The following is a 13,223-nucleotide window of genomic DNA, read 5'->3' on the forward strand; positions in this document are numbered from 1 at the left end:
ACCACTCCTGAGCAAAAGGAACAAAGGCTCATCTCAGTTTTGCCAGAAAGCATCTTGATGATCCCCAAGACTTTGGGGAAAATACTCTGTGGACTGATGAGACAAAAGTTTGACTTTTTGTAAGGGTTAGCTGTTAGTGTGATGCTCTGAGGCTTTTTTGTTGTCACAGGACCAGGAAGACTTGCTGTGGTAAATGGAACCCTGAATTCTCCCATCTACCAAAACATCCTGACAAAGAATGCCCGACCATCTGCTTATGACCTCACCATGAAGCACACTTGAGATCTGGAGCAGGATAATGATCCAAAATACACCAGCAAGTCTACCACCAAGGTAATCAGCTGCTGGAGTTGACATTAGTCACAGAAACACATTCAGTTATCAGTTTCTCTTGTGGTGCTGGGTTTGTAGCTACATTTTGCATTTTGTACAAACCTTGGTCTGTGTTGCTGGTGTGTACGTCACATTTATAAACAGCTCATAGCTTAACAGCATTGTGCAATTCAGAGAAGCTTCATATTTGCAATTTTCATGAGTATTTCATGCAAATCATATCTGAGGAAGCAAAGTGCACTTCATTTGGCAACACTATCCTGGCACTGTTCACTGCTTGCTGTGTGAAGAAAAGTAACTGGGCTAAGAGCTGTACAGTGATGTTAGGATATTCTCTGTACTGTCCTGTAAAGGCTGAAGAAGACCAAAAAAAAAATGAGAAGAAAATTAAATTAAAGAAAGGTGGCATTTAAACATTTTTTTCTTGTGTAATTAAGCTGTTGAATTTTGAAGTATCTAACAGCATCTGTATGTAACCTTTTGTTTTAGGTTTATAACTCAATTTCCATTCATTCATTTTCTTGACTGTTTATCTAATTCAAGACAAATGGATCATCTGGTCACAGCTTTCACCAGGTGAGCAGAAACAGGGATCTATAATGTTTCATTTAAAAATGGTTTACATTCTTGCTTGGTCTTTTGCACTTGATGAGGAAGACATTTTAGTTTTTCCATTGGCTACATGTTTTGCATATTCATTAGTTTTTAGCCAGACAGTGTAAATAAAGCAGCTCTCTGATTGATCCAGCTTCAGCTCAGCTCTTCACTGTAATCCAGATCTGATAACCAGAAACTCTACTCTGGACCAGACAGCAAATTGCGTGAGTACGACATACTCATAATCCTATATTTAGAAAGTATTTAACTGAAGTCTATTTTATTTGTGTTAGTTCTTTTTAAACTTGTAGTTCTAAATTGGAAGCTTATTGTGATCTTGAAATATAAAAATAAAATTATATGTTATCATTTTTTATTGCTCAAATAAGCGTCACACTTGCATAAACCATACCCGCCGAAATGCTGCGCATTTATGGAGACTTTCAACCCCAGACAGGCCAAGTATGGATCTTCGGATCCACATACGTATGTGAGCAGCTATTCTCCACCATGAACTATGTTAAAAACAAACACCGCTCACATCTCAAAGATGACAGCTTACAGTCCTGCGTAAAGATAAAAGTGACTTCGTACAGCCCCGATTTGCAGACGCTGTGCGCAGAGGTTCGGGACCAGAAGTCCCAGTGTAAACATACCACGGCAGACCCGATAATGTTTGCATGTACATGCTTTTTTTCTTTATTGACCACTTTTCACACATGGTTGTTGTACCCACACAGCCGGCTGTAGCTTTCCAGTTCACGGCTCGACACCAACACAACAGCAGAGAAAGCACAGACTTTAAACCGGTGAGGCTTGATTGCGGATGCCGCTCAGGTGCGTCCGCCTCCCCTGCAGCGGCACTGCAGACCACGCCCTGCCACACACATTAACCACGTAAAATAAATATTTATTCAGATATTTTGCAAATATTTATTTTTCGGGTTTTTTTTAGCAGTTGAGTGATTTTTTCCAATTATTTTTCAAATTCAGGTCAAGGCTCCACAGGCTGCGAAATCCCAAAGGTGACGGATGGATGACGGATAAGGATGACGACTCACTACAGTTTTTTTTGTTTGGTATATGAATAATTTAAGTTCAGCTTTTTAATTCATTTAAAGGAGACCTTCAACTACGCGTCTTTCCTTTTTGTTATATTCTTTAAGAGTTCAAAATGTGCTCATTACATAAATTAAATTAAATTTTCTCTGTAGCACTTCATGGATTTCCTAAGCAACACACTTTAGGTGTTTATACAAAGCATAAAGGTAAAAAGCAAGAACAGTGTTATCTTCCTTTTAGATGTCAAAAAGTATTTGTGGCTCCCAGTGTTTTCTTTTCTGTGGAAACTGGCTCCAAACGGCTCCTTTGGTGTTAAAGGTTGATGACCCCTGATATTTGTGAATCAACCATTTATGCCAACTTTTGACAAACATGAACCTTTTTATAGTTTTATGTTTAAATTAAGTTTCTTTTTGTTATGCAGACCATATGCAACTATTTATGAAGCCAGCTGAGTTAACCAGCAGGCATGTCTTACAACATTAAAACCCACCCGTCAAGTTTCTACTTCTAAGTTAAGACACTACTATTATTCCACCATTACTTCTTGTATTTTGTCTTAAAAACCTGAGAAATGCATCTCAACACATACTCTCAAAGATATTAGCATGAACTGAAGTACTGTGATGAATATTGGAGTCTTTTTTTTTTTTTCTTTACAGAGAGAGGTCTCTGGGACTCTCTTCTTTCATTTATGCAGTGTAAGGACTCTGAAAAGCCTTTATGGGACGCAATAAGTTGCAGCAAGAGTACTAACCACAGACTTCATATATTTAAGCGGATGCAGTCAATACAATTAATTTCAAACTAATTTGAATCTCTTCAGCATGTTTCTCTTCACTGTTTGCACATAATAATAATAATAGTAATGGATTGCATTTATATAGCACGTTTCGAGACCCTCAGAGCGCTTTACAATTCCACTATTCATTCACTCTCACATTCACACACAGGTGGAGGCAAGCTACAGTTGTAGCCACAGCTGCCCTGGGGCAGACTGACAGAAGCGAACCTGCCATATCGAGCCATCGGCCCCTCTGGCCAACACCACATAAAATAAACTACTCTAATTAAATTATTTACCAGCAGTTTGGAAAACGGGACAACATCCTATGTATTAAGTGTGGATGCATGTGGGAATATATTATTTCCTTAAGAGAGAACAGAGATGTTCTCAGCTCTGTGATCTGTTGTGTACAGAAATCACTTTTGCCCAATAAACTAACAAACTATTGCGAATAAAAGATAAAACAAAATATGACAAACATTACTAAAAAGGTTTTGAAGAATTCAAAGAAACTTTATTTAGAATATATTTTTAAAAGTAGTCAATTTGTGTTTCTGAAAGATGGTTTAGACAACTGCATTCAGTACCCACCACCATCTGTAATTGTAATCTTCTAATAGATGTTTCCTCATTCCAGGTAATTTTCTGGTTTACAAACTGAATCAACTTCTATGTGGGAAAAAAAAAAAACAAAAGACAAAAGGACAGAGAGTGAAAGAGAGGCTGTCTTTGGAAGTACAGGTGTTCGTGTTCTCAGTGATTTCTGCCTTTGTGGAGAGACACACACTTTCATCATGTCGCTCTCTGTGACATTGTTGGTGCTGCTGATGGTTTGTGGCAGTCAGGCTTCACATTTTCTAGGCACAGTCATGACCTACTACCCGAATAACACCTTTGCAAATGGATCTGTCACAGTACGTACATTTTCTTTCTTAAAATAATTTAGGGACTTGAAAACTTGAAAATGTTAGGTAAACACTTTGTGGTTGTAAATCTACAGGTGACCATTCGGTATAAGTTGAACTTCCACGACTGCACATCTGATAACACATGGAGTTGCCACAGTGGTGACTGTGGGACTGGAACCTACACACTATATGTGGTAAAACAAGAGAGCAGTGGAGACTGGTGTCAGAGAGAGGGAATCATGACTCGACAGGTTTCCAGTGACGTTCCATTTGAGCTTTGGTGAGTGTACAACAGGAAAAGTCATTTGTAACAACATTTTTAAATTGTGAGTCATGGGTGACAAAAACAACTTCCCCAAAACATCAGCAGCTTCACTAAACATAGTCTTTTTGATGGGTCACTCGTGGTGAACTAATAATATACTAAAACATGTTATGTTCAGACTTTGAAAACTGAATTTTCTTTCAAGGTTGGATGGTGGTAACTGGATAGATTATGCCAAAAATAACATTGTCTCATGGAGAGCTGTGACTCGGGTGGAACTGAGGAACCGGTCTGACATCAGCAAAACCAACACATCACCTCAGACCACCATCCTACCAGCTGTGAGGTAAGCCCACTTTATGTGTGGGTCTATGTTTGTATTCTTATATATTTCATATTTTACATTCATCCCTTTCATAATAAAGTTAATTTTAAGTATTTATCACCTGCTCTTTACAATGAAATGAATACAGCAAATAGAGCTACAACCTTTGTTTCTCTCTCAGAGTTCCTTCAAACTGTCAGAGAGATTTCAGCCTGTTGATGTTTGACCCTGATGGAGACGAAGTTAAATGCAGATATGGGAACTCCTCACTCTCAGAGTGTAACCCCTGCACTCCACCGTCTGTCCTCAGCCTCTCATCGGTGAGCAATGATTGTTACTCTCATGTCAGATGAGACAGGCAGACATTTTGCACAGAAAGTGATTAAATGGTTTTAATTGAGTTACAGTTCAGATCAATTTATTTTGCAAAAGTGAAAGTTTGTCCAAAAAGTTGTTTTTTCTGCAACAGAAAACATTTTGGTTATTTTGACTTCAAGCCCATTTTGTCCTCTTGCAGTCCTCTTGTACTCTGTCATTCAGCCCCACCAACAGCAGTAATGAAGGGTCGTATGTAGTACAACTGGTGATGGAGGACTTCCCCAGACAGACCATCACTCTGACTCAAACCAACGGGACACAAACAACAATAACTACCAACGATGCCATCAGCAAAATACCGATTCAGTTTGCTTTGAAAGGTACCAATAAAGTTTCATTATCTTAAAATGAAAGCACTAAAGAGCTGCTGCTGACGATGAAGGCCTCACGTACTGAGGTGTTTGACCAGCAGTGTCATCAGGACTGATTCTCTGGACCAACAAATATTAATCTGTCCAGCAGATATTTGTCATGGCTGTTGAAGGTAAGCAGGAATAGTGGACCTGAGAGCTGAACTCGAGGAGGCAAAGTGAACTCAAAACACGCGGCATTATTGTGAGATTGCAGACAGAACAGAAAACTAACTAATCTCGGAAAGCAAAACTAACAGGCAGGCAAGTTGGCTAACAGAACACACAGTGTCGTATGAGGGAACACAGAGAAGTGGCACCAGGGCAGGCACAGAACAGAAACCAAACAAATGGCAAATCTTAATGAAAGACATAACCAGAATAAACAAGAACATAAAATATTATAAATAAACAAAACACAAAGTCATCAGACTCAGGACTATGACAAAATTTACCTTGGATCATCTTTGCATCCTGTGAGAATCACCTTAACTTCTCTGTATTCTTCCAGTTGATCCTGCAGTGCCATCCTGCACAGAAGGACTCTTTCTGCCCAAGTTTCTTCCTCCAACACCAGCCAACGGAGCTCAGCTCTACAACAATGTCAGTCAGACTCTGGAAATTAACATCACTGCACAGGCACTTAACTCCACGTAAGTAAAAAAGAAAAAAAAAGAAAAAAAGACTTTGTCTGAAACGTTAAAATATTTAATTCAGGGCAGCCTCTGGGTAGATATGAAATATAGTCCTACAAGTCATGAATCTAATATAAATGAGTGATGTGCAAATCTAAAATATGTTTCAGGTTATTAAGTTACATATCTGACTCCAGTGCTGATGTACAATATTACAGTCAGGTGTCAATTGAGACGACACAGTAAGTGAAACACAGCCAAAACCATACAGATTTAAGGACATAAATACAAAAAGATTAGGTAAAACAACAATAAACATTGAAAGTTACCAACAAGAAACATTCCCATCTTTGGTTGGTTTGAGAAAAAAACATGGCTAGATAAAAGAAACAAAAGAAATATGCTCCTTTTGCAGACGTAGAGATTTTGGGAAAAGAAAATTTACAAATTTTGGATTTTTGTGTTTGTTGAAGGGTCTCTGAGCTGCTCTACAGCGGGCCGTACAATTTAACCAGCAGTACATCAGGACCAGGACAGTTCATCCTGAGATGGACACCATCTGAAAGTGAAGATGGACGAAGCCTCCCCATCTGTTTTGTTGTCCAGGCAGTTTTCAAGTCAGTCTCATGTTTCATATAAATGACTCTGTAGAAAGTTAAAATATTTTTTATCTTTTGAGATTACAGTTGTTGTCAGAAGGCAACATATAAACCAGGAACCTTCCATGTTTTGAAAACATGCTAAATTAAAATACAAAGTGTCCTTGGTTAAGTGACTTGAAGTTGTCATGTGATTGAAGGGCTATATAATGAAACATTAAACTTTATCATGATTTGCCTTGGCATCTCTCAATCACGTTATTTTCTAAACAGGCTTTAAGTCATTTTTTTGTCATATTTGTTGTGTTTTGATCAAATTTATCACATTTACCTTGAAAACATTTTGGCTTCTCTGATCTTTTACACAACCATTTTTACTGAAATAATTACATTCACTTCTCAAGAGCAGTTTTTACCAAACCATCAGATTTCCATTTATTGTTAACTTTTCTTTTTGAGTCCGGTGTGTCTGTGTGAATTTTGTCTTGTGATCTAACCATCATCATCAACAATCCCTTAAGGAGTGTTGAACAGGTATACAGGTATACTTGAAAAAGAAACTTGCACTTATTTTTGCAGTGGGACCAAGTATCACTCAGAGCTTCGATGTGTCACTGTGACTGTTGCAAATGGTGAGTAGCGTCCGTCACCATTTCAGCCACATTTTAAATCTAATTTACTGGATCAGTGTAACTGAGCTATAACCTCTAATTCTGACTGTTTATAGGACCAATAACAACCACAACAACTACCACCAGTAACGTTTACTTTGACATTGACAGTATACCAACTACTCCAACTACTACCACTACTACAACTACTCCAACTACAACAACTACTACCAGTACTACAACTACTACAACTACAACAGCTACTACCAGTACTACAACTACTACAACTACTCCAACTACTACCAGTACTACAACTACTCCAACTACAACAACTACTACCAGTACTCCAACTACTCCAACTACTACTAGTACTACAACTACTCCAACTACTACCAGTACTACCAGTACTACAACTACTCCAACTACAACAACTACCACCAGTACTCCAATTACTACACCTACATCAACTACACCCAGTGAACCATCTGGTGAGTATGAATGAAATGAGGTGATGTTTACTTAGTTACTTTGTCTTAGTGCAGGATATATTACTCTCACGTTCATGTCTATTAATTGCTGGTCACATCAAAACAGTAAAATTTCATAATAATAATAATGGATTGCATTGATATAGCGCTTTTCGAGACCCTCAAAGCGCTTTTTACAATTCCACTATTCAGTCACTCTCACATTCACACACTGGTGGAGGCAAGCTACAGTTGTAGCCACAGCTGTCCTGGGGCAGACTGACAGAAGCGAGGTTGCCATATTGCACCATCGGCCCCTCTGGCCATCACCAGTAGGCGGTAGGTAAAGTGTCTTGCCCAAGGACACAACGACCGAGACTGTCCAAGCCAGGGCTTGAACTGGCAACCTTCCGATTACAAGACGAACTGCCAACTCTTGAGCCACGATCGCCCCAAATGTGATCATATCAGTTTTATATCACTTTATTTCACACTACATAATACTCTCAATTCACAAGTTGCAAAATACTTGGTTTTAAAGTATGCTGAGTGAATTGACTAACTGCATACAAAATCAAAAGTCCAAAATAAAGACATGCACTAATTACAGGTGATTTTCACCAGGTCACAAAACACAGGGGTTTTATCTACAATCAGGCCACACGTACACCCGTGTACGTTTTCCATTTTGGAAAACGGAGATTTTTTTCCGTTTTCCAAAATTCCGTTTTCGTTTTAAAAAAATAATCCCGTCCACACGTAAACGCAAAAATGAAGGAAAACGCTGCTAGGAACATGCCAAAGCAACAGGTGGCGATATATTACTAACCGTGTAGAAATGTTGGCCAATCAGAAGTCTAGAAGCCTCGGTGGTAAATAGTAAACAAAGATGGGGCACAGAAGGAGAACCGAGTCCTATGTGTGGAGGGACAGTAACTGTGTGTGTATAAGTAAGCATTTAAACACTGCAGAGAGCACAATTAACAGTAACAGTATTTTGTCTAAGTCCCCCATTGTAAAAATGTATTTCACCGAAACAATAACGCGGCGCACAGTGTGACGTCAAAAAGGCGCACACCTTTGACGCTGCGTTTTCTCCGTTTTCCTCGTCCACAGGTAAATGCAAAAACTGAGTTTTCGAAAAAATCCACTCTGGCAGGCGTTTTTAAAAATCTCTGTTTTCAGTGACTGAAAATGCTGTTTACGTGTGGATGAAAGGTGCAAACGCATAGAAAAATCTGTTTTCAAAAATTCCCGGGTACGTGTGGACGTAGCCTCAACAGTGTGCTCTACTGACTAATCTCAAGATCAGCAAAGTAAGAAATATACAATCACAATCAAAATGCCAGCAGGAAGTAAGTACATTATTAAGTAAAGCAAACTAAGCCTTCGTGGATAAACACAGGGCTCGTTCAACACCAAACACAAAACAAATTTTGCTGACACAAGTCTTTAAAGTGTGTACCTAATTTCTAAACAAAACATTTAGCAAAGATACACTGACTGATCTGTAGTTATCAGGCCATTTGTGTTTAATGTGTCATGGTGGACACAAGTTTTACACAATCAAAATCAAAAGTCACAGTGGTCATTGTGTACCAAAACACAAAACAGAAAAATTTATTTGGCCTGAATTAAAAGATTATCAACAGAGTTGATGTCACTTGGAAACTTTGATGAATGCAACTACTTGCTGTAATTGTAGCTCAGCACTGAATATAGTTCAGTGATTTATAGTGGATTCTAAAGTGTCTTTGTGTTTCTAGATGTTACAGTTCTCAAATTGAAGATGACCTCTTTGGTGGACTTGTCTAAAATTGATAGAGATACATTCCTTACACAGGTAAGTAAATGTTTACGTTTTGTCACTCATCCAAGTGACTCCTTCAGCCTCAGCTGACTGCAGTTTCCCCAATCTTATAAACACACAAGTTTTGGTTTTGTTTTTGCTCACAGGCGCAGAGTGCTTTCCTTTTAAAACGCAGTTTTTACCGTTTCTTCCCGCAGTAAATATAAACAACGATAATATTCAGGAAGAAAACCAAACATTGCATATATTTTTATCATAACTCTGGTTTTACGTGGTCTATCAACACAATTTAAAAACTGGTATAAAGTCCACACTTTTTCCGTCAATTGTTCCGTCTGTCCTGCTCACATCTCCAATGGTTGTACATGTTGTCATTAATGTGGCTTCACTGCACATCAGCCACGCCACTTTGCTAGCTAAAACACCGGTGTCAGCACATAAGGACGCTGTCATAGCCTGTCAACGACGTTGATTAGCTGCGTATATACGAATGTGAATCGCTTCAGTGGCTGGACTATGGGATAAGGTGGCATCGTTCTGATCCCATACTGGAGCAGCCAGTCACTTACTGACTAACACTGCAAAACAGGATTGTTAACATATTTACTTTAATTTCAATTTAGGTTAATTTTTTTTGTTTGCTTGTTTTTTTCTGTGCAACACAGATTTTTTCTGCGCAGAGACCGTGCCAGCAGTGCGCAATTGCTCACGCGCGCAGCTTAGAGGGAACATTGCATAACAACTTCATGACATGAAGCTCCATGTGCACATCGCTGATGTTAATGCCAGAGACCTTTACCCACTATGTGCCTTTAGAATCTAGCAAACCTGCTCTGTGATTTCATGTGGTCTGCCACTTTGTGACTGAGTTGCTGTGATTCTTAAACACCTGAACTCTCTAATGATACCACTTACAGTTAATCATGGAATATGTAGGAGGGAAGAAATTTCACAAATTGATGTTTTGCAACACACACATCCCATTATAGACAGTGTGAGTGTGTAGAGTAGCTCACTGTAATCGTCATGGCTGTGTGCAGACAGGCAGAGAGGTCCCAAAATGCTGGACTTACGGAGGCTTACATAACTCATAATACTCAGCTTTATTGCTGGAAAGCAACTGAACAAAAAACTAACTAAACTGAGAATACAGAACAAACTAAACAGGCAGGCTGGGAAACAGAACACACAGTGAAAGTGAGGGTACGACGGGACAACGAGCAGGGGAAGATGCAGACACTAAACACAAAAGGTGAAGCGAGCTAAGAAGAGACACGGCTGATGCTGATTACACTGACGAGACAGGGAGAGCACAAAGTTGAACGCACTGACATAAGGCACAGACCTACAAAGTAAAACAGGAAGTACACGACAGACTCAGAGCTCCAGATGAGACATAGAACTTAACAGACACAGTTTCATGAGCAGACATAATAACATCATGGACAGACAGAGGGAACACAGAAAAGTGGGACCAGGGCAGGCACAGAACAGAAACTTAACAAATGGCGAATCTTAATGGAAAACACAATCAGAATAAACAAGATCATAATAAAGAAACACAGAACACTGAGTCACCAGACTCAGGACAACGACAGTAATAATTTCCATAAAGAGCTAGGACACAAGTAAAAAATACACAACCAAACTCAGCTGTGAAACTATTGCATATAAGATTGCTAACACAATTTGTAAGAATCAGAGTTTTCTTTGGACAGAGGATTCGTTTGGTTGAGCAGTGTCTACAAGATCCCACTTTGAGTAATGACTGTATGGGGCCATACTATCAACATCCTGATTTTCTTCACAGTGTTCACACATGATAGACATGCACAACCACACAAGTACATAATTCAACATAAAAACAATTTTCTGTGAGCACAGTTTTGTAAAACCTGTGCTGCTTCTTTCTAAAGAAGTCTCACATCTTTAAAAAAAAAAGGGAAAATGAACATATCTCTCTCTTGTTTTTTTCTCTTTCTTTAGATAAAAAATGCGCTGATATCCAAAGGGCTGCCCCAACAGACGGTCATCCGACTCATAAACAGCAAACCACAGATTGGTGCAACTGTAGCGCCTTGTGCTGGCACAACATAAACATTTGACAGCATCGAGAGCTTTTTCCTTTCAGCTGTTGAATGAAAAGTTTTGGCTTCACTGTTCTTTAACACACATTTTTAATAATTACGTTCACTTCTCAAGAGCAGCCTTTAAAAGCAACACATTAGTCTGACTCTCCAGTGCTATAATCTGAAATGAATTAATTTGTACTTTCGTTAGATTGTGAAGATTAAATGTTATTTTGCACTGAGTATCCTTAGTCTAGTCAGTCCTTTCGTGTTGGTGGAAAAATGCACCATGTCGACCAATCAAAAAATGATATGGCAACATGACATTTGGTTGTTTAGGAAGAGGGGGAAGTTTTAGGAGTGACGGTGAGAGAGAAAGAGAGAGAGCGAGTTTTGAGACGTGAGAGATTTGTGACGTTTAGCGTGTTTGGAGTGTGTAGTTAATGTGTTGTCTTGTGTAGTTAGTGTGTAGTATTGTGGATAGTTTTGTGTTGTGTGTCAGAACAATGAGGCGACTGCTGTCTCCAGGTATCAGGCTGTGATGTTCTCCTTTATAGTGGACAGAAATATTTGGAGTGGCACAAATAAGTTGTGTGGCATCTTATTGAATAAAGAACAGCTGATTGTTCTGTAAATAGTTTGAAATGGTTATTTAAAAAAAGCGTAGAAGCATATGATTGTGCATATGATTTTAAAATTGACAATTTATATTTGCATTTAAAGTTATGAAATATGATTCATTAAACATGTTTGTGATTGTTACAGTAAAAAATATAACTTTTTCTATTTGGATTTAATGTTTTTTGTCTGATTTTAGATCAGTTGTGTTAATACAGTATGTCAAAATGAAAACATAACAGTAAATTCAGACACGTGAGGTTGTGATGAAAAGGATGATACAAAACAAGGCAAAGTAAATAGTTTTTAAAGGTAAAATGTGGAGGGAAAATCAAAAGTGGTTAAAAATGGCCAATTATACCCTGGACCCCAGAGGGTGAAACATTTTTTTAAAGTAATGCAATAGTTACTTTTCAAGTAATTAATTACTTTTAGAATCTTGTAACTCAGTTACTAACTCAGTTACTTTTTGAAGAAGTAACTAGTAACTATAATTAATTACTTTTTGAGTTGATGTGCATGTGCATGTGTGTGTGTGTGTGTGTGTGTGTGTGTGTGTGTGTGTGTGTGTGTGTTACTTAGTTCCGCTTTTTCTCCCTGTACTGGTTTCCTGTATTTTATTAATATGCCTTTGCATCTCTGCACTAAACTTCCTGTTTTTTAAACTTCCACTAACTTAAGCCTCTGTTGCTAAGGCGACCTGTCACCCTCTGACCTAGTTCTCTCTCACAGGCCTTGCTTTATACAAGCCTTTATTGTTAAAATACATAAAACAATATAATCAGAAAATAAGCACTAAGAATATATATTTATTCTTTAACACAGTTAAGAATATTTCAAAACTCAGACTAATGGTGTCAAAGGCTGAACTTGAGATGATTATTCATGCTTTTATTTCTTCCCGTGTGGATTATTGCAATGGTCTTTTTAGTTGTTTTAACAAATCAGCTTTAAATCATCTTCAGACAGTGCAGCACAACTCTTAACAGGCACCAACAGAGAATCTCATATTATTCCAGTTTTAGTCTCCCTTCACTGGTTGCCTGTAAATTTTAGGTTTCATTTGCAAATTTTAGTTCTAACCTTTAGGGTCCCTGGTCAAGCTTTTCAATACATATCAACCTGCTGAAACCGCATTTATCTTCCCAAGCTTTAATGTAATCAGAGACTGCTGGTGGCCCCACGCCCTTGATTTAAAGACAGACAGACAGACCTCCATTTCATGTTCTGTTCATCCACTCTCTATAATAAACACGGCCTTCAGTTTGTCACTCATCAACGAGTCTTGCGTTTTAGTCCTCTTTTCCTTCGCTCCACACCACGACCCTTGACAGAATGACACGACCCCACGTTGTGGACTCAGCGGACTCTGACCTGTTTGAGCAGCAGGAGGCAGCGCTCTCCCGCTG

General features: G+C 38.6%; 1 long non-coding RNA gene across 1 annotated transcript; it reads left to right on the forward strand.

The window, feature by feature from the left end:
• The first annotated feature begins 7,252 nt into the window (after positions 1-7,252).
• LOC116311106 lies at positions 7,253-11,487 on the forward strand. Its single transcript, XR_004198763.2, has 3 exons — positions 7,253-7,338; positions 9,084-9,160; positions 11,114-11,487. It is a non-coding gene; the product is annotated as an uncharacterized LOC116311106 (long non-coding RNA).
• Positions 11,488-13,223: the final 1,736 nt, after the last annotated feature.

The sequence above is a fragment of the Oreochromis aureus genome, linkage group 3 (genome assembly GCF_013358895.1).
Source record: "Oreochromis aureus strain Israel breed Guangdong linkage group 3, ZZ_aureus, whole genome shotgun sequence".
Taxonomy (NCBI): domain Eukaryota; kingdom Metazoa; phylum Chordata; class Actinopteri; order Cichliformes; family Cichlidae; genus Oreochromis; species Oreochromis aureus.